Source organism: Globicephala melas, chromosome 5 (assembly GCF_963455315.2).
Source record: "Globicephala melas chromosome 5, mGloMel1.2, whole genome shotgun sequence".
NCBI lineage: Eukaryota > Metazoa > Chordata > Mammalia > Artiodactyla > Delphinidae > Globicephala > Globicephala melas.
This window is the reverse complement of record NC_083318.1, coordinates 105538687-105561373: the sequence shown is the minus strand read 5'-3', so window position 1 is coordinate 105561373 and position 22687 is coordinate 105538687. Positions and strand designations below refer to the sequence as shown.

General features: G+C 43.2%; 1 pseudogene; it reads left to right on the top strand.

Annotated features, from left to right (window-relative positions):
• Window positions 1–10800: 10800 nt before the first annotated feature.
• LOC132597300 (uncharacterized protein C2orf78-like) lies at window positions 10801–15564 on the top strand (annotated as a pseudogene).
• The last annotated feature ends 7123 nt before the right edge of the window (window positions 15565–22687 follow it).

Below are 22687 nucleotides of genomic sequence, written 5' to 3'. Positions count from 1 at the left end.
TTGAAACTCTTCGCTCACTTCCAAATAAGGCTACAACCCCTCTGGCAGGCCTACACAATGACGGTTTCCTCACGTTAGTTTGTATCTGTAAGAGGGGCAAGGGTGAGTTGGCTAGAAAGCGTTTCCACTGCCTTAAAAGATCTGTATTCCAACCAGAAAACATTTTTGTCTTTTCAAATTGAGAAGAAGGGAAATACGGGCACTGTGTGCTGTCTCTGTCAAAGAGTCATCCACAGAGGGAGCAGTGTGTGAGAATGGTTGCAGAGTTCTGCAATACTCTTCATTTCAGCCGAATGACAAAAAGCACTCAGCTTAGTTTCTGAGGGTAACTACAGGCAAATGCATTTTACTTTTTTTGAAAGGCTGGTGTCCTACTGGTAAAACACATGTGCGTTTTCAAGCCAAAATAAGGACGGTTGAGAAGACACCAACCTCTGTGGAGATGGACTATCGTGCTTGGATCAAGCCAGGAAAGCTGCAGACATAGGGCTTTGGTCGCTGCTGCTTCTAGGGCCTAACCTGAAGACCCTCCTCCCGGTGGTATTTAACTGAGAATGGTAGGGAAAAACCTTCAACCTGCCACAAAGAAGTACCTTCCTTTCTGAAGCAGAAACCCTTTCTTCAACGCTATATGAAGGGCCTTCTCTTCCAGAGGGCTGAGAAAAAGATAATATTACAAAAGGAGAAATTCACACTGTTCGTGGAATCCTGGATGCTCAGAGGAGTTTTGCCGAGGGTAGATTTCATCGTGAACGTTGACCATTTGGTGGAAGCATTTGCAAGGGCCAAGTTTAATGTTGCCTGGTTAGACCTGTCTCTCGTACACGGAGAGTAGGACTTGCTCACTGGATACTGCAGAGAAAGTCTAGGGGCAGAGCCATCGCCTTAGGTGGAGGATCAAGTGCAAGGGGAGCACTGTTAAAGGGACAACGAGGCAAGATAAGAAGCAGCACTCGTCTCAGCGTAAAAGGTAGAAGCGTCTAGAGTGAAGACTGTGAAATGAGTATCCTACGAACTGCACTCTGGAGGCCAAGGGTGAGTCTGATGCAAGCGAGATTTCAGGAATTTCACACATTGTATCGATTTGGCTTTTGAAACTCTTGGGTCACTTTGGAATAAGGCTACAATTCCGGCTTGCATACACTCTATTGCAGAGAAAGTCTAGGGAGCAGCACTCTGTCCTTTGGGGGATGAACATGTGGAAGTCAAGTACCTGGGGAGCTCTGTTAACTCGACAGTCCAAGCAAGATGTGAAGAGCCACTTGAAAACTGCACTCATCTCCGTGTACCCGGTAGAAGCAACCACTGTGTGAAATTTGTATCCTGCGAGCTGCTCTCCTTAGGTCATGGGTGATTCGGAGGCGTGCTCGCTTTTAGAAATTTCACACACTGTATTGATTCGGCATGTGAGACTCCTCAGTCACAACAACACAGGCTACTATTCGCCCGGCAAGCCGGCACTACAACGGTCTCCTCTCGTTAGTTTATAGCTGCCTTCAGGTAGGAGGTGCAAGCCTGAGTTGGCTAGACAGTGTTTCCTCTATGTAAAAAGGCCCGTTTCTGGAGCAGTAAACATTGTTGTCCTGTCACATGGAGACGAACAGGATTTCGCTCACGGTGTACTGTCTCTGTCATGGAGTCCCCACCAGAGGAAGCTGGGTGGGTGGGTGAAAAGTTGCAGAGCTCTGAAATACACTTCGCCTTCAGCCGAAAGACGAGAAGTGCTCAGTTTACTTTCCTAGGGTGAGTAGAGGCGAATTCCTTTCGTTTGCACGAAAGGCTGGTATCCAACTGGTAAAATACATGTGAGATTTCCTAGCCAGAAGGAGGATGGTTGAGAAGACAACGACCTCAGTGGAGAGGGACTTCGCGCTTGGCCTCAAGCAAGGAGAGCTTCAGGTATAGGGCTTTGGTCGCTGCTGGTTTTATAGCTTAAGCTGAACACCCTCCTCCCTGTGGAAGTTAACTGAGAAGGACAGGAAAAAGCATTCCAGCTGCAAAGGAGAAGGACTTTTCTTCCTGAGGCAGAAAGCCTGTTTGCAATGCCATGGGAGGGGCCTTGCTTCCTGGTGGGTGAGAAAAAGGTAATGTTACAGAAGGAGAAATTGCCACTCTCTGTGGAGCCCTGGCGTTGCTCAGAGTTTTGCTGAGGGCAGCTTTCATTGGGAACGGTGACCACTGGTGGAATCATTTGAAAGGCTGAGTCTTTAGTGTTACCTGGGGAGACCTGTCTCTCTTACACAGAGAGTAGGGCTTGCTTCCTGGGGACTGCAGGGAATTCTACGTGCCGAGCCCTCTCCTTAGGTGGATGATCTAATGGAAGTCAAGTGCGCCGGGCACCCTTAAGGGCACAACCAGGCATATTAACAAGAGGCACTTGAAACCTGCACTCACCTCAGTGAGCACGGTAGCATCGCCGACAGTGAAGGATGTGTAAAATGTGCATCCTATGAGCTGCTCTCCGAAGGCCATGGGGGAGTCTGATGCATGCTACGTCTCAGAATCTTCACACATTAGGTTGAATCGGCTTTGGAAACTCTTCGGTCTCTTTGAATAAGGCTAAAATTCCACTGGCAATGCTACATTACAACGGTTTCCTCACGTTACTTTGCACCTAGGACAGATGGTGAAAGCAAAGCTATACAGACAGAATCTCACACAGAAGCATACACATACACACTCACAAAAAGAGGAAAAGGGAAAAAAATAATCTATCTTGCTCCCAAAGTCCACCTCCTCAATTTGGAATGATTCGTTGTCTATTCAGGTATTCCACAGATGCAGGGTACATCAAGTTGATTGTGGAGCTTTAATCTGCTGCTTCTGAGGCTGCTGCGAGAAATTTCCCTTTCTCTTCTTTATTCACACAGCCCCCAGGGCTCAGCTTTGGATTTGGCCCCGCCTCTGCGTGTAGATCGCCTGAGGGCATCTGTTCTTCACTCAGACTGGACAGGGTTAATGGAGCTGCTGATTCGGGGGATCTGGCTCACTCAAGCTGCAGGGACAGAGGGGTACGGATGTGGGGCGAGCCTGCGGCGGCAGAGGCCGCCGTGACGTTGCACCAGCCGGAGACGCATCGTGCGTTCTCCAGGGGAAATTGTCCCTGGATCACGGGACCCTGGCAGTGGCGGGCTGCAGAAGCTCCCGGGAGGGGAGGTGGGGATAATGACCTGTGCTCGCACACGGGCTTCTTGGTGGCTGCAGCAGAAGCTTTAGCGTCTAATGCCCGTCTCTGGGGTCCGCGCTGATAGTCGCGGCTTGCGCCCGTCTCTGGAGCTCCTCTAAGCGGTGCTCTTAATCCCCTCTTGTAGCGCACCAGGAAACAAAGAGGCAAGGATAAGCCTCTTGTCTCTTCGGCTGCTGCAGACTTTTCCCGGACTCCCTCCCGGCTAGCCTTGGCGCACTAACCCCTTCAGGCTGTGTTCACGCCACCAACCCCAGTGCTCTCCCTGGGGTGTAAGCTCCGAAGCCCAAGCCTCAGCTACTAGCCCACGCCTGTCCTGGCGGGTGAGCAGACAAGCCTATCGGGCTGGCAAGTGCTGGTCGGCACCTCTCCTCTGTGTGGGAATCTCTCCGTTTTGCCCTCCGCACCCCTGTTGCTGTGCTCTCCTCCAGGGCTCTGAAGCTTTCCCCCTCCGCCACCTGCAGTCTCTGCCCTCGAAGGGGCTTCTAGCGTGTGGAAACCTTTCCTCCTTCACAGCTCCCTCCGACTGGGCAGGTCCCATCCCTATTCTTTTGTCTCTGTTTTTTCTTTTTTCTTTTGCCCTACCCAGGTACCTGGGGGAGTTTCTTGCCTTTTGGGAGGTCTGAGGTCTTATGCCAGTGTTCAGTGGGTGTTCTATAGGAGCAGTTCAACGTGTAGATGTATCTCTGAGGTATCCGTGGGGAGGAAGGTGATCTCCGCGTCCTACTCTTACACGATCTTCTCCTGTCTCTAATTTCTAATTTCTGGTAGGAGCAGATATCTGCCATCAGGAGATGGCATACATACACTGTTAGTAATCTTCACAACCATTTGAGCTGGCTAAACTGAGTCAGCAAGGTCAGAATTATTGAATGAATGAAGGAATGAGTAAAAAGATCACTAGCTTTAACGTATCTGGGAAAGTAATAGTCTAACCAAGTTTCAATCCACAAGCATATATTTACAATTCTGAAAACTTCCACATAATTACAAATGGGACAATAGTAGTCAATTACTATTTGGATAAAGAACAGATACAAGTTAGCACAACGTAGTTTACAAACGTACAATTAGACGGAAGAAAATAAGGTCACTTCTATATAGTTATTTCTATGTTTGTTTATTTCATGTTGGTCTCCTAACCTGACTGTAAACTCCCAAAAGGCAGGGACCACATCAATTTTGCCTACCGCTGTATTGCCAGCTCCAAGCAGTTTTTTGCATTCATGGTACAAGTAACTGGCTATTTCTTTATTTCTAGTATAGTCATCCCCAGACATTTACACACAGAGATACATATTACTTTCTTATAAATTACTTTATTCTTTATTTAGAGTTAGGGCATTCCATTGGTTGTTTTTTTAATTAAGTTCAAAACTAGGTTGTATTTATCTATGAATTCCATTTCTGGATACTAAAGGAGGTATTAAAAAGTATTTGCTATAAAAAGGGAAAATGGAGTACGACGGGGTTGAGAGCCAGGGCTCTATATGGTGAATTCAGATTTCTGGAAGAATACGGTATTAAGTTTCACTCACCTTTTTTAAAGGAACTTTGAAAGCAATGAAAGGAGTCCCAGGCATCCGCTGTCCACCTGGGAGATAGTCCTTCCACCTGTTAATATATTTTTTGTTAGGCAAATTTTATGGTAGGCTGTCTCCCTGCATAGGATGAATGCGCCTTGAAAACGGAAATCATATCCCTCTATGGTAGGTCCCTCTTCTTTCTGCTTTGCATTTTGCTGCTCCACTTATTCAACCCCACCTTGTAATAACCTATACTTCCCTTGTTCCTGTTTTCCCATCTTGAAAACAGATAAAAGGCAACAAAACAATGCAACAGTCTCAACAAATCAGGGATATCTAAAACCAGAGATGGCCAGAACTTCTGTATCCCTGATAAAACTTAGCCTGGTGTTGACTACTAAGGCATCATTAATACATGCATGTTGACTGAAATAGTTTGAACTCAATTCCTCCCCTCCACAGTTTAGTTTTAGTCCTCATACAAAACCCGATAATAAAATTCCTTAATGCTAGGAATCACAGTGAAAAATAATATCTGAACTGACTTCTGTAAGATGAGTTAGAACTAAGGTTAATTCAGTGTATCTGAAGCACAGAAAGTGAGGGCAATAGTGGCACAAGATGGGGCTAGAGAAGCAGAGAGGGTTCTAAACCACGCAGAGACTTAAAGGCCAACAGTTTGTTTTCTACTCTCAAAACAATGCTTTTGACAGATGTCTATGTGCAATGTTCCAACTTGCTTTTAAGGTTTCTTGTGTGCAGGATGGATTGGAAGGAAACAAGAAATATGGACACTACTTAGGACCTAATTGCAACAGACAGGCAAGTTCAGTATTAGGATGTTGAGGGAGAGGTGATAGATTCAGAAGAAATTCAGGAGATAAACTGAAGCGGGCTTAATGGGGTATGAGATGGAGCAAAGGAAGGTCTTAGGGAATTAAAGCGTTTACTGCACACATGAGCCAAGTCTCACAATTAATCATCTGAACGGACAGAGGTAGATCTCTCAAATGACACCAAAGTGATTAGGATAGCAACAGTACGCCCTTTATCATTCCAAGAGACAACACAAATCAACTGTCTCGATGGAAAATTCGGCAGTAACCGTGCGTTTCTTCACTCTAACTTAGTTCCAGGTCCTCTTACTCACATTTTCTGTGCCAAAACAACACAGCTTGAGGAATTGAAGGGGATTCCACGTTGGTAATTAAGAAGTGTCCCCAACACTGACGGTCACATCTTAAAAAGCAGTCCCTCTGCATTTTACCCAAGGAGCCATGGTCAGAGACTCCCTTGTAAAACGATGGGGGGAAATCAGAACATCACACACTGTCCCTTTCAACTACTGTGAACTGAACCGCGAGACGACCAATACCCCCTAGCACAGCGCGGACGGGGCAGCCCGCGGCGGCAACAGTCACAGGAGACAGCACAGGAGACGAAGCCCAGGCCCAGGGGCTCTGGGCTCCACCGGCAATGCCCAGGGGCCAAGGCTTATTACCTTTCCGGCATGTGCTTTCCGCCCTTCCTCCTGGCCGACGAACGTCCGGAAAAGCCGCGACGCTGACCCCAGCGTCCACGGGCATGATGCCACTGGCTCATGTGACCCCCAACGTGCCGCCCACCCAACGCCAAGAGTGCCAAAGTCGCCAGACCGGCGCCCCCGGTGCCAGCACAAGGCCCCGAAACACACAAGCCTAGGCACAAGCCCACGCAGCTCGCGCTCCTCCTTCTACTGCGCATGCGCCACCGCCTGCCCAGAGGCTTCATTCCTAAAGAGGAGTATGACGCCTGCAATTCCATCCTTAGCCAGAAGATGGTAGCAGAGGTCCATTAGTTCGTGGTGTGTGCACCCTTCAGAACTCCAATCACATGGGACATGGAAAGCTGTCCCACTCTCCCAGTATCTTGTGTGGTTCTTTCAGATATTTCCCAAGTGCTTTACATTCACACTTGTTGTATCTTGTATGTAAGTATTTCTACATAATGGAGATCCTGTATTTTATACAAGAGCTGCATACTAGACATAGTCTACAATCTGTCTTGGATCGTGAGTTTCCCAGTCAATTTTTGCGTACATCCAACCCATTCTCTTTAATAGCTGCGTCACATTATGTAATTTACACGGCCAGTCCGATACTGATGGACTTTTAGTTGTTTTCAGTTTGGGGGTATTCTGTTTGTTTGTTTGTTTGTTTTTGTCCTCTGTTATAGATAGGCTGCAATGTGAACCTCTTGATACATGTGTATAGCTATATATAAATTTCTAGACATAGAATTTCTGGAATGAAAGAGATGCAAACTTAAAATATTGAAAGGTTTTCAATCAATCTAATCTGCCTAATGAACCTTCAAAAATACTCTGTCAACTTACACTCCACTGACAGTGAAACATTTATTTGGTTTCTATTATGTGCCTGGTATCATGCTGGAGGTTGACAGTATGGATTTACATTTTAGACAATACCAAAACATGCTTGAGAGAGATAAGAGTGGAGCTCAGGTATAACATTTTCTCACAGTATCAGGCATAGGGATCGGTACCTGTTAGAAAAACTATGAATCCTGCCACAAGTGGAACAGCAAAGAACAGCATGTCCTACAGTAGGTCTGAAGGTATAATAGCATACTAAATTCCATTGTTATTTATAATAACAAATGTTTTTTGTTAGTTTTACTTTTCAGTTTCTAGTTTCTGAAAGTATCTTACATACACTGTTAGTAATCTTCACAACCATCTGAGCTGCGTAAACTGAGTCAGTTATTGAATGAATGAATGAATGAATGAGTAAAAAGATCACTAGCTTTAACGTATCTGGGACAGTCAATAGTCTAACCAAGTTTCAATCCACAAGCATTTATTTACAATTCTGAAAACTTCCAATAATTACAAATGGGACAACAGTAGTCAATTACTACCTGGATAAAGCAAAGATACAAGTTAGCACAACCTAGTTTACAAACCTACAATTAGGCACATTCAATTTGGTGCTAAGTCATAAAATATTCTTTTGCAATTTATGAAAAGTATCCAATGGGCATGTAATGGCCAAAAAGTACAAATGATACAAATATCTATAGACATGACAATGTACAAATTGTGACATAAATCTATCGGAAACTAGAAAATCTATGTTGGTCTTATAGTTCCAGCTTGCTAAAAGATACAGGCTTTGGGTGGGAACACAAAAAAAATCCAGACCTGGCCATAACGGGGTTTCCAGAAAGTATGCGAACTAGCAAAGAGTAGGCCTCTGGATGGGAGTGGGTCCAACATGAGATGAAACAATGCCTTAATGGGTATGTAGTATGCCGGGATGGAAAATCTAGGAGCAAGGGATATATGGAGAATCAGACAGCGAAGTATTTGACACTAACAAAATCTACCAGTATCCCATAGGGCCTCAGGTACCATGCAAGGGTTTGAGGGATTCCAGTATTTAATTAAATCAAAATGTGACAATGGGAGGAATTAAGGACAGTCTCAGGGGTAGACGAACTGGGGGTGTTACACCAAGACGTGTCTCAGTTAACCTGATGGGTTCAAAATGCTGGGACAAGACAATACCCTAACTGTAAGAATAAAGGTTTCGGTCAGGGTAGGGCCTCATGTTCCTAAGTGCTGAAATAGAGCTCTTTAGTTTCTTCCTCCTACATGGAAGATTCTTTTAGAGGTTAAGATGATGCTGAGCTTGCAAGCTAAAGTTAAATGGCTGGAACTAGGGAGAGAAAATAAGTTACATAGGCTCGGAACCAGGAAAAGCCTAACTAAGGGTTTGCCTAACTAAACAGAATTGAAAGTTGGAACTGCATAGTTTAATAGGTAAACATTTTACTGATACCAAAATGTGTCTTCCCACACTCCCCCCAATCTCACACCGCCCACCCTAACCTGCAGTGGCTACGGGTCCCTTGATTTCCATGGAAATATAGAGAAAAGAGACACTGATCTGGCTTGCAGGTATTTAGTAAGTTGTTAGCCTCACATCACATACTAGTATCACGTAAGTAGGCCATCTGAAGTAGGAAGCTTAGGGGAAAAACCTTGAAAAACACTTAAAAGCTTAAGCCACATCTCTATACTAACAGCACCTTTCACCATTTCTTCTCAGATAAGCATCATCCCCATCAGTGAAAAAACTCGTATCTCATAATAGGAAAAACAGGCCTAAAAATTAAATGTGTGTCTTTGGAGGTCCCATCTATGGGACATCTTCCTGGTACTAGAAAAGTCCCCAGAAAGATCAATCTTTGCACCCCTCCCTGAAAGCTTACCACCAAGGAAAATGACTAGATCCACAGATTTCCTCCCTCAAACCAGCTTACCTCACGTATAAATCATTAGCAACTCGGCCCTTACTCACATTATCACAGTCACAAGAGTGGTTAGGGAGCAAAGCACTAACCACGGGAACTGAAACAGAGGCAACCCAGGCCAAGTTGGGCTGATGGCAGATGTCTGCTCCTTACGCTTGGGTACGTAATGTGACTCACCGCAATGCCTTTTTCACAGACCCCCTTTAAAGTTTCTCCACAAAATCCAACAGGTCAAGTTCGTTCATGATGCTTCAAGACAAACAATCGTCAAGAGAGAAACATGCAGTATGTCTTACAATGTTGGAGTCCTTCAAAATATGACAAGGAAATAACCATGTAGACAAAACCAGAGCATTTAAAAACATCTGTATTCTACAAACATACGAGTGAATGCTATTAATAAGGTAATATAACAGAAAACAAAATGAGAACTATATGTAAGACTGTTCCCTTTAGTGTACAGAATTCATGGCAGTTGCTGCACTATTGAGCTACTTATATCTATAGGACTGTCTGTCCTGGTAATACAAAATGAGGCCAAAGTGTGTCAACTTGTTTCCCACAGAAACCACAAAATCTACATGAATCTCTTTACTCCTGTGCCCTTTCACCTTATCTGCTCCCAGTTCTCCACGAAATGTCCTCTTCCTTCTCTAATTATTCTCCTCTTCATTTTGCTAGGCCTTGCACCCAAGCATGCAAGACAGAGAATCCTAGAGGTCCAAGATTCTAGAGTGGCTGTTTGCAAGGGGCAGGAGATTACAGTAACTGCCACACTGTATATACTTCTGTGCAAAGAAAAAGGGACAGTATTCAGAATGTCTCTCACGTATAAAAGAGCTGGATGGCAGGATACCTGTGTGGCCCAAGGAACCAGAGGTAGCAAATTATGGGGAAAACAATGGCAACCAAAGGCTGGAAGAGGAAAGGTTTGCAACCAGCTCTGTCTCCTAGCTCTCTGGTATCTGCGTCCAACGGGCAGAGTCTATTTTGTGAAGCATCAAGCACTGAAAAGAAGACTCCTGCTGCTGCAAGGTGACAGGAAGTAACATCCATGAGGGTAAGAATGGCAAGATCAAGGCTTGTCCTAGAAACAATGCCCATAATGGAAAGAAAAAAGAAAGCAGAAGAGAAATGTAAGTCGCAAGTCCAGCCCCTGGCCCAGCCTGGCCCAGCCCAAGGAAGGTAGGAGTCAAGGAGACGAAACTAAGAGAAGAGCCTTGGACCACAACACTCTCCACAAGGTACACTCAACAAACTTCACCCTACGCTTTAACCAAGTTACAAAAAGAGCTTCTTAATCCCTCCTTTGGCTCCTTAAAAGCTGCTATAAGTTCACTAATTAGACAGATACGATTTCAGAACAACTGTAATAGTTCAAACTAGATGGCTCTTGCCTTCCTAAGGATATTAATTACATAAGATATATATAGCTCTAAGTATACGATACATAAAATATAATACTGTGTAGGATACAGGTAACTGTTAGTAAATTATATTAATGAACGTCTGTGAGAAATGTTGCAATGATTTCCCTAATGTAAGAGCCTGGGGGAGGTAAATCTGTCTTCTAGGATTTCCTCCCCAGAGCTCAGAAATTCAGGTGTTGTTTTAGCTCTCCTACACTCTCTCCACCCAACCCCGCCTTCCTGTTGGGGATCGGACCTCCCTATTGGCTGTCTCATACCTTGACACTGCCTGCTTTGTGACATCATTCTCCTGTATCATATAAGTGACCAGTGAGCAGTAACCAGTGACCTTTGTACTGGACACATGCGCCGTTCAGCTGCAGCCACTCAGACATCCTCTGCTGTTGCCTCCTCATCCCTTGTATCTGCAGTTGATGTTTTCTCTTCTTCTCTGACCATGTCAGGTAAGAAAAGAAACTTTTTAAAGTTTTTCATTAGATTTATTTTGCCCCTACATTTACTAGTAGATTCAAAATAGCATGGAATAATGAGGGAACGTATTGAACTAGAAGTCTGGAGACCTAATTTCAGTTCTGACTTTGGCATTTACTATCTGTGTGACTTTGGACAAATCACTGACTGTCTCACAAAGCCTGATTTTTCCCTTATCTGTTACGTTAGGATACTACATTGGTTGATCACTCTGATCCCTGTCTTTTCTAATATTGAGCCTTAAAGGGTACCCATGTAGAAAATGAAATCAGAGACTTCTCAAGAGTGTTTCAACAGAAACAGAAAAGCCAGGTGACATAGAAAACTAGCAATATATAGCAAGATGTTTCATCTCTAATGGTCTCCCTCCACTAATATTTCGACTAGTTGAAAAGAGAAAATAGGGAGAGAGGATGGAGAGTACTGGGCTATATAGGGAGGCACAGAGTCAAACGTAAGGCAGTTTAGGATTGTTTTCATCAGCACAGGCCAACAGGAACCAAGACATAGGAAAAAATATAAGAACGAAGAGGGGAAGAATGGAGGAGCTCTCAAAAAAAACGTAGTTTGCAATGGAATGTTGATGGGAACCAAAGATTTTAAATTAAAGCACAAACAGCATAGAGTGAATTCTGCTCAGAGCAGGGCAAAACAAAGTTCATTGTAGCAAATCCTTATTTTAACAGACTAAGAGGAAAGTAAGGACAGAAGAGGGTATCACCGGGAAAGGCAGCTTACCAGAAAAGTCATACTCAGTGTTTTTTTTTTTCTTTTATTGCCTCTCTGAATACAGTTGGCACTTGACAGTCTTGAATGTAAACATTTTAGAAATATGTCCTAGAAATCATGCTTCCTATATATAAGAAACCAAAGTGGTTATCTAGGGATCTGCTTTTCAATGTTTTATTCTTCCTAATTTTTAAACTATGTAGACGTTTTACCAATTAAACACTTTAAATGATATCTTCGAGATTGAATCAGAAGGACTATTTCCTTTGTGTGATATGTAGCTTCTAAGGCAAGGTTGCTTTTCATCTTTACAGTTCTTTCCTTCCTAACACAGAGAGTACATTGATCAACAGCCATCGTTCGTTTTTAGATCTTAGTTACCTACGAAGAAAAAGAAAAAGTCAAGCCCCACATCTCTAATTCCACATTGAGGGAATTCGCTGGCCGTCCAGTGGTTAGGACTCGGTGCTTTCACTGCCAGGGCCACGCGGCTCGACAAAAAAAAAAAAAAAAAATTCCACATTTATCTAGTACAATATTACGGAGTCCTTTCGATGTTCTTACATTTGAAAATCTTTTTTAATTGGATTCTAGTGATGATGGTTTTTTTAGGTTTTGGGATGTCATCTTCTTGGATGACAAGAAGTCTTCTAAGTTCTAGGATAAATACAAAAACCTTCTTGATACTTTTTAAGCTTCCTTTCTGCTTATTATATATTTCTATTCTTTGAAACATATATTTCTACCAGGCTGAATACCTGTTACTTGCTGGGTAAAAATATGAATGAGCACAATAATGAAATTCTTTTACACTTATTTATTTTGCTGTCTGCTTTGTACCAGTTTTCATTGAAATACTTGTCTGCATATATTGTGGCTACCTATACATTCACATTGATTGAATTTTGTTGCTCTTTAGGCATTTTTACTGATATATCTTCTCTGTCTGTATGTATCGGCTAGGAATTCATTCAAAATCACCTTCTATCGTGTTTTTGGGTTCACAGTATTCACTAAAATACAGTGGGCAAAATTCACTTTCATAACATTGCATGTATGGTACAGAATGTCATTTGTTAGTAAACTCATTATGCTCTGATACTTGCCACATACCCCAGATTTCATAACTATGTATTTCTTTTTCGTTATGTAATATGTTTTTCATGATGTTTCTTTGTCTTTCTAGAACTTATTGTATCTTCCTCCATATAAATCATATACAATATACCAGTTTATTCATGGATTAATTATTACTGCTATTATTATTGGTGGTGGTGTTATAACCACTTTACAGATGAGTAATCTGAAGTAATCAGATAACATTTTTCTTTCCAAAAGCACTTAAGAAATTCACTTTCGGGTAATCATTTTGAGGTAGGATGAGAAACCAGGCTTGAAGAGGGTAAAAATGACTCTTTAAATTTACCAGTTGGACTGAGCTGTATGTGAACTCTAGGTAATAGCGTGGGAACTGCACAAGCAAAGTGAGACACTGAAGATCACGATGGTAATAGCCGTACTGTTTTCTAACGGACAAAAAAAAACTGCCTATAGTGTAAGTTCTATTTCTCCTGCTTTCTGGCAGTATCGTGCTCAGAGTAGCGTCCTGGCAAGGAAGTCAGGATACTTAGGTTCTGAAACCTGGTAAGGATACTAACATAATGAGAGAACTTGAACAAGTCAACCCGACCTCTCTGAGCCTCAGTTTCCTTCCTCATGAAATGACACTGTGAAAATAGAAGTTCTCTAAGGACCTCCTAGTTCTAAAATGCTTCCAGTCTAGGAAACAGCATAGAAGTCAATACTAGTGCAGGCTGAAGGGAAAGATAGGGCAGGCAGAAGGTTGCTTCCAGCCTAGGGAACAATGTCTGAGCCATACCACTTGGGTCTTCTGCCCATCTGTGCCCAACATGGCAGCACAGGCAGTTAACACAGAAGAGTGTAAAACTGCTCAGTCCTTACAACCATCATAACGGTCTGATTTTTGGTTTCTCAGTAAGTATTGACATTAGAGGTGTCCTGATAGCAAGAACCTTAAGATAATGCTGTTCCTCAAACATAGTGAGAATTTATCAATCTCCCTGATGTTTTCATTACCCTCTTGTTCTTACAGAAAATTTCCAAAATCCATTTCTACTTGGAACTCTAAATTCTCTGCAGCACTCTCTTCCTGTGGTGAGCAATGCAACCTCCCTGACAGGAAGTGCCTGCAACTTCTCCAGAGTCTCTGCTCCTGCCGTCGGTTCGGCATCAGCTACCGGTAGGTACCTCCTTCCAGACACAGACACACGTGTAGTGCCTACCTTCACCAACAGTCTAGCACAACTACGTTATCTGGAGTTACTGACCAGAGCCAGATCTCCACTTCAGCTGCTTCCTATCCAGGTGTTCTTGACTGGAACATCACAGGAAGCACTGAAAAGAATTCTTCTTCACTCGGAGACTTTACTCTGGCCGTCACTGACCAGCACACAGCTGCTTCCTCCATGTTTATGGCAGCCCAGTATGATAAAACTGCAGACCCCAATAACATGGTCCCTCTATATCCAAAGGTCCCAACGTGATCAAAGCCAAAGACAACAGAGCCATTAAGGTGAATCAGGTGCGGGAAAAGCCAAGTGTCATAAAGGCTCCCTCTGATCAACCCAGAAAGAACAAACATAAAGCCTCTGAGCCTATCAATGCTGCTCCCAAGGCCAAAATCCAGCCAAAGAATCCAGAGTGCCTGTTAGCGGGAGAAGTGGCTCTATGCAATGCTGCAGTCAGTGACAGGGCTCCTGTGAACACGGCCAAGGGTTCTAAAGGCAAACCTCGGAAAGCTGCATCCAGGAAGATCAGCAAAACGAAGAGCCACGGGCAGGAAAAGACCAAAAGGACCAGAGGAAGAAAGAAGGCTGAAGAGAATAAGCAGTCAGGGAGCAAAGTCAAGGCAGGAGAGAAGCCAACAATTCCCCAGACGAAGCGAAAGGAACACCAAACTGAGCCTATCCAAGAGAGTTTTAAAAAGCCTCGAACCGCCCTACGCGTGCGCATGCTGGAGGCTGTGCAGGTTTTTCATGCACTGGGGGAGAAGAATGATAAGAGAACTGGGCTCTCCTCCTGTCGGGTCTTGGGAAATTCAAGCAACTCTAAAGACCCCCAGCCACCCCCAGCTATCCAGCCGTGGCGGAATACCCCACGTGAGGGTAAGGGCCCTGAGAAAACTCAAGGCGAAGCCCAGAACCCAGACAGCAGTGCTGAAAAAGAGTGTCCATCTCCATCCCAGTATGAGCTGCTGCCTCCTGGGAACGTCAAGTTGATACCTCTGCCTTTTTCTGCCTGGGACAAGCCTCAAGCTCGACCTGCTCCTCGGAGGCCACAGTCTCCGGCCTCACATCGGCCTGCTGTTGCTGACCGTGCCCACCCTGCTTCTACTGACTCAGCTCAACCTGCTGCAGTCAGTTCTTCCCAGCCAGCTCCTGCCTCTTTGCCAGGTCCTGCCAAACCAGCTCAGCCAACTGTGACCAACGCAACCCAACCGGGTTGGACCGACCATACACAGCCTAGTGTCCCTCAGTCTGCTGCTCCTAGGCCTGCACCCTACAAAACTTCATCATGCACTTCTCTCCAGTGGGAGCCTGTCCCCCCTGCTGTGACTAAGCGCCAGTCCCCAGCCAAGCTCCAAACCCCATTTCTACTCCAAGACTTCAGCAAGAAACCAGTTCCGTGGAGGGAACCCAATGTTCCTGAGCCAGTAATGTCAAAGCCCATCGAACTACAGCAGAGGCCCGAGCGGGAGGCCATGAAGAGGCGGGCCCAACAACAACGTGAGAATGCTGCCAAATACACCTCTTTGGGGAAAGTGCAATTTTTCATTGAGAGGCAAAAAGAAATGGAAATTGCTGACTACTACGGATATGTAAAGTAACAGCTGCTAGGATAGTTGCTGCCACCTTGGGGACCAGCTCTTCTTCCATATGTAGATAAGACAGGCATAAGTTTATTTATATTGGTATATTTTAAAACAATAAAACTGAATAAAAAAAGAAACAGAATTAATAGATGAGTAATAAACCTTTTGAATTTTGAGATGCTGCTAACTGTGGCGTGTTTCTTTGTTTTGTTTTGTTTTGCTTTTGATGGGGTTGGAATCAAAGTCTGCATGAGAAAGGAAGGACTGAAAGTTGGATGGGAGAATGAAGGAAAGGGGTAAAAACTGAGGGAAGAGGAAGGAACTTGGCCCAGGGCTAGGAAGGACAAAAGAGATTTATGGATTTATGAAAGGAAGCAGGAGTGAGGATGAAATGGCAGAAGTAAAAAGCAGGGTCAGAGGTCAGGGTTGAAAGACCCAAATTTGAGTAGAGTTGAAGATGACAGAAGGTGACTCTAGGTTTACTAGGAGAAATAGAAAAAGTCTCTTGGGGAGGTTGGCCTTAAGTCTCACAACCACCAGATAGGTATTTAAGAAAACAAGAGGTTCAGGACACATCTCTGAAAGGTTTGAGTTGCCATATCCAGGTGTGATTATAGTGGGGGGATAGGGAAATCTACCAGAGAGGTGGCTAGGGCTCAGAGTTATCCTAGGGGCAGCTGACGACAGGGGCAGAGCCAAGGGAGCTGCTGCATCAGGAGGCCCACAAATAGGGCCTGGTATGTAAATCACCGTGTACTCAACACCTGAGCACCAGGGCAGCTAAGGCACTATTCAGTTAATCCTGGCAACGACAGGCAAGGCCAGTATTCCTGTGCCACTTCACTTAGAGAGGTGAATATAATCATCAAAATCTAGACGGGACAAATTACCTGGTTTCTTTAAAAATAAAATGCAAGGAGGATAAAAAAAAGTGAGAGAGACATGGAGGGAGAACCTAGAGATTAAATAAGACTTCAGAGACCTAACCGTCAATGGCAAAGTGTGGACCTTATTTGGATCTAACTCAAAATTCTTAAAAACAATTTTTTATGACATTTAAGAGACAACTGCAAATTTGAGCACTCACTGGGTATTTACTATTAAAAAATGATATTAAGGAATAAAAGTCCTATATTTTAAAGATACGTACCAAAAATATATAGCTGGGGCTTCCCTGGTGGCGCAGTGGTTGAGAATCTGCCTGCCAATGCAGGGGACATGGGTTCGAGACCTGGTCTGGGAAGATCCCACATGCCACGGGCAACTAGGCCCGTGAGCCACAACTACTGAGCCTGCGCGTCTGGAGCCTGTGCTCCACACCAAGAGAGGCCGCGATAGTGAGAGGCCCGCGCGCCGCGATGAAGAGTGGCCCCAGCTTGCCGCCACTAGAGAAAGCCCTCATACAGAGACGACGACCCAACACAGCAAAAAATAAATAATAATAATAAATTAATTAATTAAAAAAAATATATATAGGTGTAATTACATGTTGTCTCGGAGCTGCTTCAAGATAATATGGAATGGGGTGAAACAGGTGGGGGTATAGATAAAACATGACAGCCATCAGTTGGTAAATAATAAAGCCGGATGAGTTCATGGGTATACAAGGAACACTCACAGTATTTTTATACTTTTGTACATGTTTAAAATTTGTGATAATCGTTTAAAGACAAGACGACACTGCAGAAAACAGTCTGGCAGTGTCTCAAGGGTTAAACGTAGAGCTACCGTACGATCCAACAACTCTGCTACTACCTACACTGCACATCTAAAAGAACTGAAAGCAGGGATTTGAGCAAATATCTGTACACCAACGATCACAGCAGCATGATTCACAATAGCTACAAGGTGGAAACAACCCAAGTGTCAATCACCCGATGAATAACAAAATATGGTATATACACACAGTGGGATTCATTAAGCCAAAAACGGAATGGCATTTCCTTACATGCTATAACATGGGTGAACCTTGAAAACACTAGGTTTAGTGAAATAAGCCGGACATAGAAGGATAAATATTGTAGATTCCACTTACACGAGGCACCTAGGATAGGCAAATTCACACAGACAGAAAATAGAATCAAGGTTTCTAAGGGCCGGTGGGAGGGATAATGGGGTTGTCACTGTTTGATGGTTACAGGGTTTTTGTTGAGGATGATGAAAAGGTTTTGGTTATAGACAGTGGTGATAGTTACACAACACTGTGACTGTATTTAATGCCACTGAACTGCATATTTATAAATGGTTAAAATAAATATGATTTATGTATATTTTACCACAATGAAAACAAGAGGAACAACTGAGTTGAAATTTCAACTCTTCCTTGTCCGAGAGTCAGTTTCATCGTCCGTAAAATTAGTAACTGTAGTTGTCTATCCTCTGAGCTTAGTGCAGAGTAAGCACTCAGTAGGAGGTATCAGTACTACTTCCACGTCAACAGCAAAGGATTGTTGTGAAGATTCACAAAGTCAATGGATATGAAAGAACTTTCTAAAGGGCAAACCACTGTACAAATATTAACAAACATTAGGTGTTACTGTCTCCCAAGGCCATGGAACAGGTCAGAAGAAGGCTAATTCTTTTGCACTGGTATGTCCTACATGGGCCCAGAGAATATATGGATTTCTCTACTATATCAGAAGGTATTAGGAAAAGAAAGCATAAAACTTAGAGAACAACTGTCTTTTACCCCGATGCTTAAACACGCTCAGGCAACTGCTTAACATAAGTGCCAAAGATATAACGGACATACCTTTCTTTCCTTTTAGGCTACTACTACTCTTACTAAAAATTTACTGCATTTTCAAAATACAGAACATGGAAGCTTACAGCACTTCTTAAGCATACCTAGAGCCTACTGCCAAATACTATAGTTCAATTCATATCTTTAATCTCATTTTGAAACAGCAATTACAAATGTGTATTTAAGGAAACCACTAGCTTCCCTTTTGGAACCCATGAAAGAAGGCCAGGATTCACCTTAGCATAAGATGATAACTACTGAACTACTATGAATTATCAGAGTATCAGAAAGAAGGTCATTTTCAATTACGGGTTCCATTTACCTCTGGCTTATAATAGCGGCGAGTATATGTTAAGTCAATAATCAGCCCAAGTTCTTCGTTGTGTTCTTGGTGTTTGTTAAAAAAGATCCAAGGGGGAGAAACATTCTTCTGGAGCAAGATTCTTTTCAAATCTCTGTCAGAAAGAATAAAATAAGAAAGAACATGCGTTTAAAATCCTTTATTATATCATCCATTTATTCAAACCCTGTGATGCTAACATATGAGCTTCAAAGTAAAGTCTCTTCCTCTGGAGTTTACAAGCGGTATTACGATCCTTTCTTCCAGAGAGATTAGACAGCAGAAAATAAGCTCACTTCTATATAGTTCTTTCTATCTTTGTTTATTTCATGTTGGTCTCCTAACCTGACTGTAAACTCCCAGAAGGCAGGGACCACATCCATTTTGCCTACCGCTGTACTGCCAGCTCCAAGCAGAGTGCCTGTAAATAGACACATAAATAAATACGTCTTGAATATCTACCTATATGAAGGATGGCTTTCACTGCTAAATATTCTTTTATGTATTTGGCTTATTATGTACTCTGTTCGATTGAGCTCTTTAGTTATTCAGGTGCCAGCAACACACTTTTCGTTTTAAATTAGCAGACTAGTTTTAGAGCAGTCTGAGATTCACAGCAAAACGGAGCAAAAAGTACACAGTTCCCACTCATACCCTCTCTCCTTCACCCCACACAGCCTTCCCCATTATCAACATGCCATACCAGTGTGCTTCCTTTGTGAGAATTCATGAACCAACACAGACACATCATTATCAATCAAAGTCCATAGTTTATTGCATTCATGGTACAAGTAACTGGCTATTTCTTTATTTCTAGTATAGTCATCCCCAGACATTTACATACAGAGATACATATTATTTTCTTATAAATTACTTTATTCTTTATTTAGAGTTGGGGCATTCCATTGGTTTCTTTTTATTAATTAAGTAGAAAAGTAGGTTGTATTTATCTATGAATTCCATTTCGGGATAGCAAAAGAGGTAGTAAAAACTATTTGCTATAAAAAGGGAAAATGGAGTACGACGAGGTTGAGAGCCATGGCTCTCTATATGGTGAATTCAGATTTCTGGAAGAATACGGTATTAAGTTTCACTCACCTTTTTTAAAGGAACTTTGACAGCAATGAAAGGGGTCCCAGGCATCCGCTGTTCAACTGGGAGATAGTCTTCCCACCTGTTAATATATTTTTTGTTAGGCAAATTTTATGGTAGGCTGTCTCCCTGCATAGGATGAATGCGCCTTGAAAACGGAAATCATATCCCTCTATGGTAGGTCCCTCTTCTTTCTGCTTTGCATTTTGCTGCTCCACTTATTCAACCCCACCTAGTAGTGACCTATACTTCCCTTGTTCCTGTTCTCCCATCTTGAAAACAGATAAAAGGCAACAAAATAATGCAACGGTCTCAACAAATATCAGGGATATCTAAAACCAGAGATGGCCAGAACTTCTGTATCCATGATAGAACCTAGCCCACTGTTGACTACTATGGTATCATATCATTAATACTTGCGTGTTGACTGAAATAGTTTAAACTCAATTCTTCCACTTCATAATTTACTTTTAGACCTTATACAAAACCTGATAATAAAATTCCTTAATCTAGGAATCACAGTGAAAAATAATATCTGAACTGACTTCTGTAAGATGAGTTAGAACTAAGGTTAATTTAGTGTATATGAAGCATAGAAAGTGAGGGCAATAGTGGCACAAGATGGGGCTAGAGAAGCAGAGAGGGTTCTAGACCACACAGAGCGTTAAAGGCCAACAGTTTGCTTTCTATTCTCAAAACAATGCTTTTGAGCGATGTCTATGAGCAATGTTCCAAGTTGCTTTTAAATGCTTCTTGTGTGCAGAATGGATTGGAAGGAAAGAAGATATATGGACACTAGTTAGGACCTAATTGCAACAGACAGGCAAGTTCAGTATTAGGATGCTGAGGAAGAATTGACTCATTCGGGAGAAAATCAGGAGATAAACTGAAGTGGGTTTAATGGGGTATGAGATGGAGGAAAGGAAGGTCTTAGGGAAATAAAGGGTTTACTGCACACATGAGCAAAGTCTCAAAATGAATCATTTGAACGTACTGAGGTAGATCTCTCAAATGACACCGGTTAGGAAGCAACAGTACACCCTTTACCATTCCAAGAGACAACACAAATCAACTGTCTCGATGGAAAATTCGGTGCTACCGGTGCGTTTTTTCACTCAAACTTAGTTCCAGTAACTAGTATGCACATTTTCTGTGCCTAAACAACACAGCTTGAGGAACTGAAGGTGACTCCATGTTGGCAATGAAGGAGTGTCCCCAACACTGACGGTCCCATCTTAAAAAGCAGTCCCTCTGCATTTTACCCGAGGAGCAATGGCCACAGCCTCCCTTTTAAAACGATGGGGGGGAAATCAGAACATCACACACTGTCCCTTTCAGCTACTGTGAACTGAGGCGCGAGACGACCAATACCCGCTAGCACAGCACGGATGGGGCAGCGCGCGTGGGCAACAGTCACAGGAGACAGTAAAAGAGACGAAGCCCAGCCCCAAGGTCTCTGAGCTCCACCGGCAACGCCCAGGGGCCAAGTCGTATTTCCTTTCCAGGGTGTGCTTTCCGCCATCCGTCCTGTCCGACGAACTTCCCCGGAAAAGCCGCGACGCTGACCCCAGCGCCCGCGGTCTTGATGCTACTGGCTCACGTGACCCCCATGATGCCTCCCACCCAACGCCAAGAGTGCCAAAGTCGCCAGCCCGGCGCCCCCTGTGCCAGCACAAGGCCCCGAAACTCAAGCACCTAGGCACAAGCCCACGCAACTCGCAGACCTCCTTCTACTGCGCATTCGCCACCGGCCTTCCAGATGACGTCCTCAAGCTGGCTGCCTGAGACACTTATTAGTAAAGAGGATTCTGACGCCTGCTATTCCCTCCTTAGCCGGAAGATGGTAGCAGAGGTCCATTAGTTTGTGTGTGTACCCTTCAGAATTCCAATCATATGGGACATGGAAAGTTGTCCCACTCTCCCAGTATCTTGTGTGGTTCTTTCAGATATTTCCCAAGTGCTGACATTCACACTTGTTGTATGTTGTATGTAAGTATTTCTACGTAATGGAGATCACGTATTTAATACAAGAGCAGCATACCAGACAGTCTACAATCTGTCTTGGATAGTCATTTTCCCAGTCAGTTTTTGCGTACATCTATTCCATTTTCTTTAATAGCTGCGTCACATTACATAATTTACATGGCCAGTCCAATATTGACGGACTTGTAGTTTTTTTCAGATTGGTGGTTTTTGTTTGTTTTTTGTTTTTGTCCTCTCTTACAGATAGGCTGCAATGTTAACCTCTTTATACATGTGTATAGCTATATATGAATTTCTAGACATAGAATTTCTGGAATGAAAGAGATGCAAACACAAAATATTGAAAGGTTTTCAATCAATCTAATCTGCCTAATCCACCTTCAAATATACTCTATCAACTTACACTCCACTCACAGTGAAACATTTATTGGGTTTCTATTATGTGCCTGGTATCATGCTGGAGGTTGACAGTATGGATTTACATTTTAGACAATACCAAAACATGCCTCAGAGAGATAAGAGTGGAGCCCAAGTATAACATTTCCTCACAGTATCAGGCATAGGGATCTGTACCTGTTAGAAAAACTATGAATCCTTCCACAATTGGAATAGCAAAGAACAGCATGTCCTACAGTAGGTCTGAAGGTATAATAGCATACTAAATTCCATTGTTATTTATAATACAAATTGAAGGAGAAAAACCATATGATCATCTCAGTAGATGCAGAGAAAGCTTTTGTCAAAATTCAACACACTTTTATGATAAAACCCTGCAGAAAGTAGGCATAGAGCAAACTTTCTCAACATAATAAAGGCCATATATGACAATCCCACAGTCAACATCATCCTCAGTGGTGAAACACTGAAAGCATTTCCACTAAGATCAGGAAGAAGACAAGCTTGCCCACTCTCACCACTCTTATTCAACATAGGTTTGGAATTTTTAGCCACAGCAATCAGAGAAGAGAAGGAAATAAAAA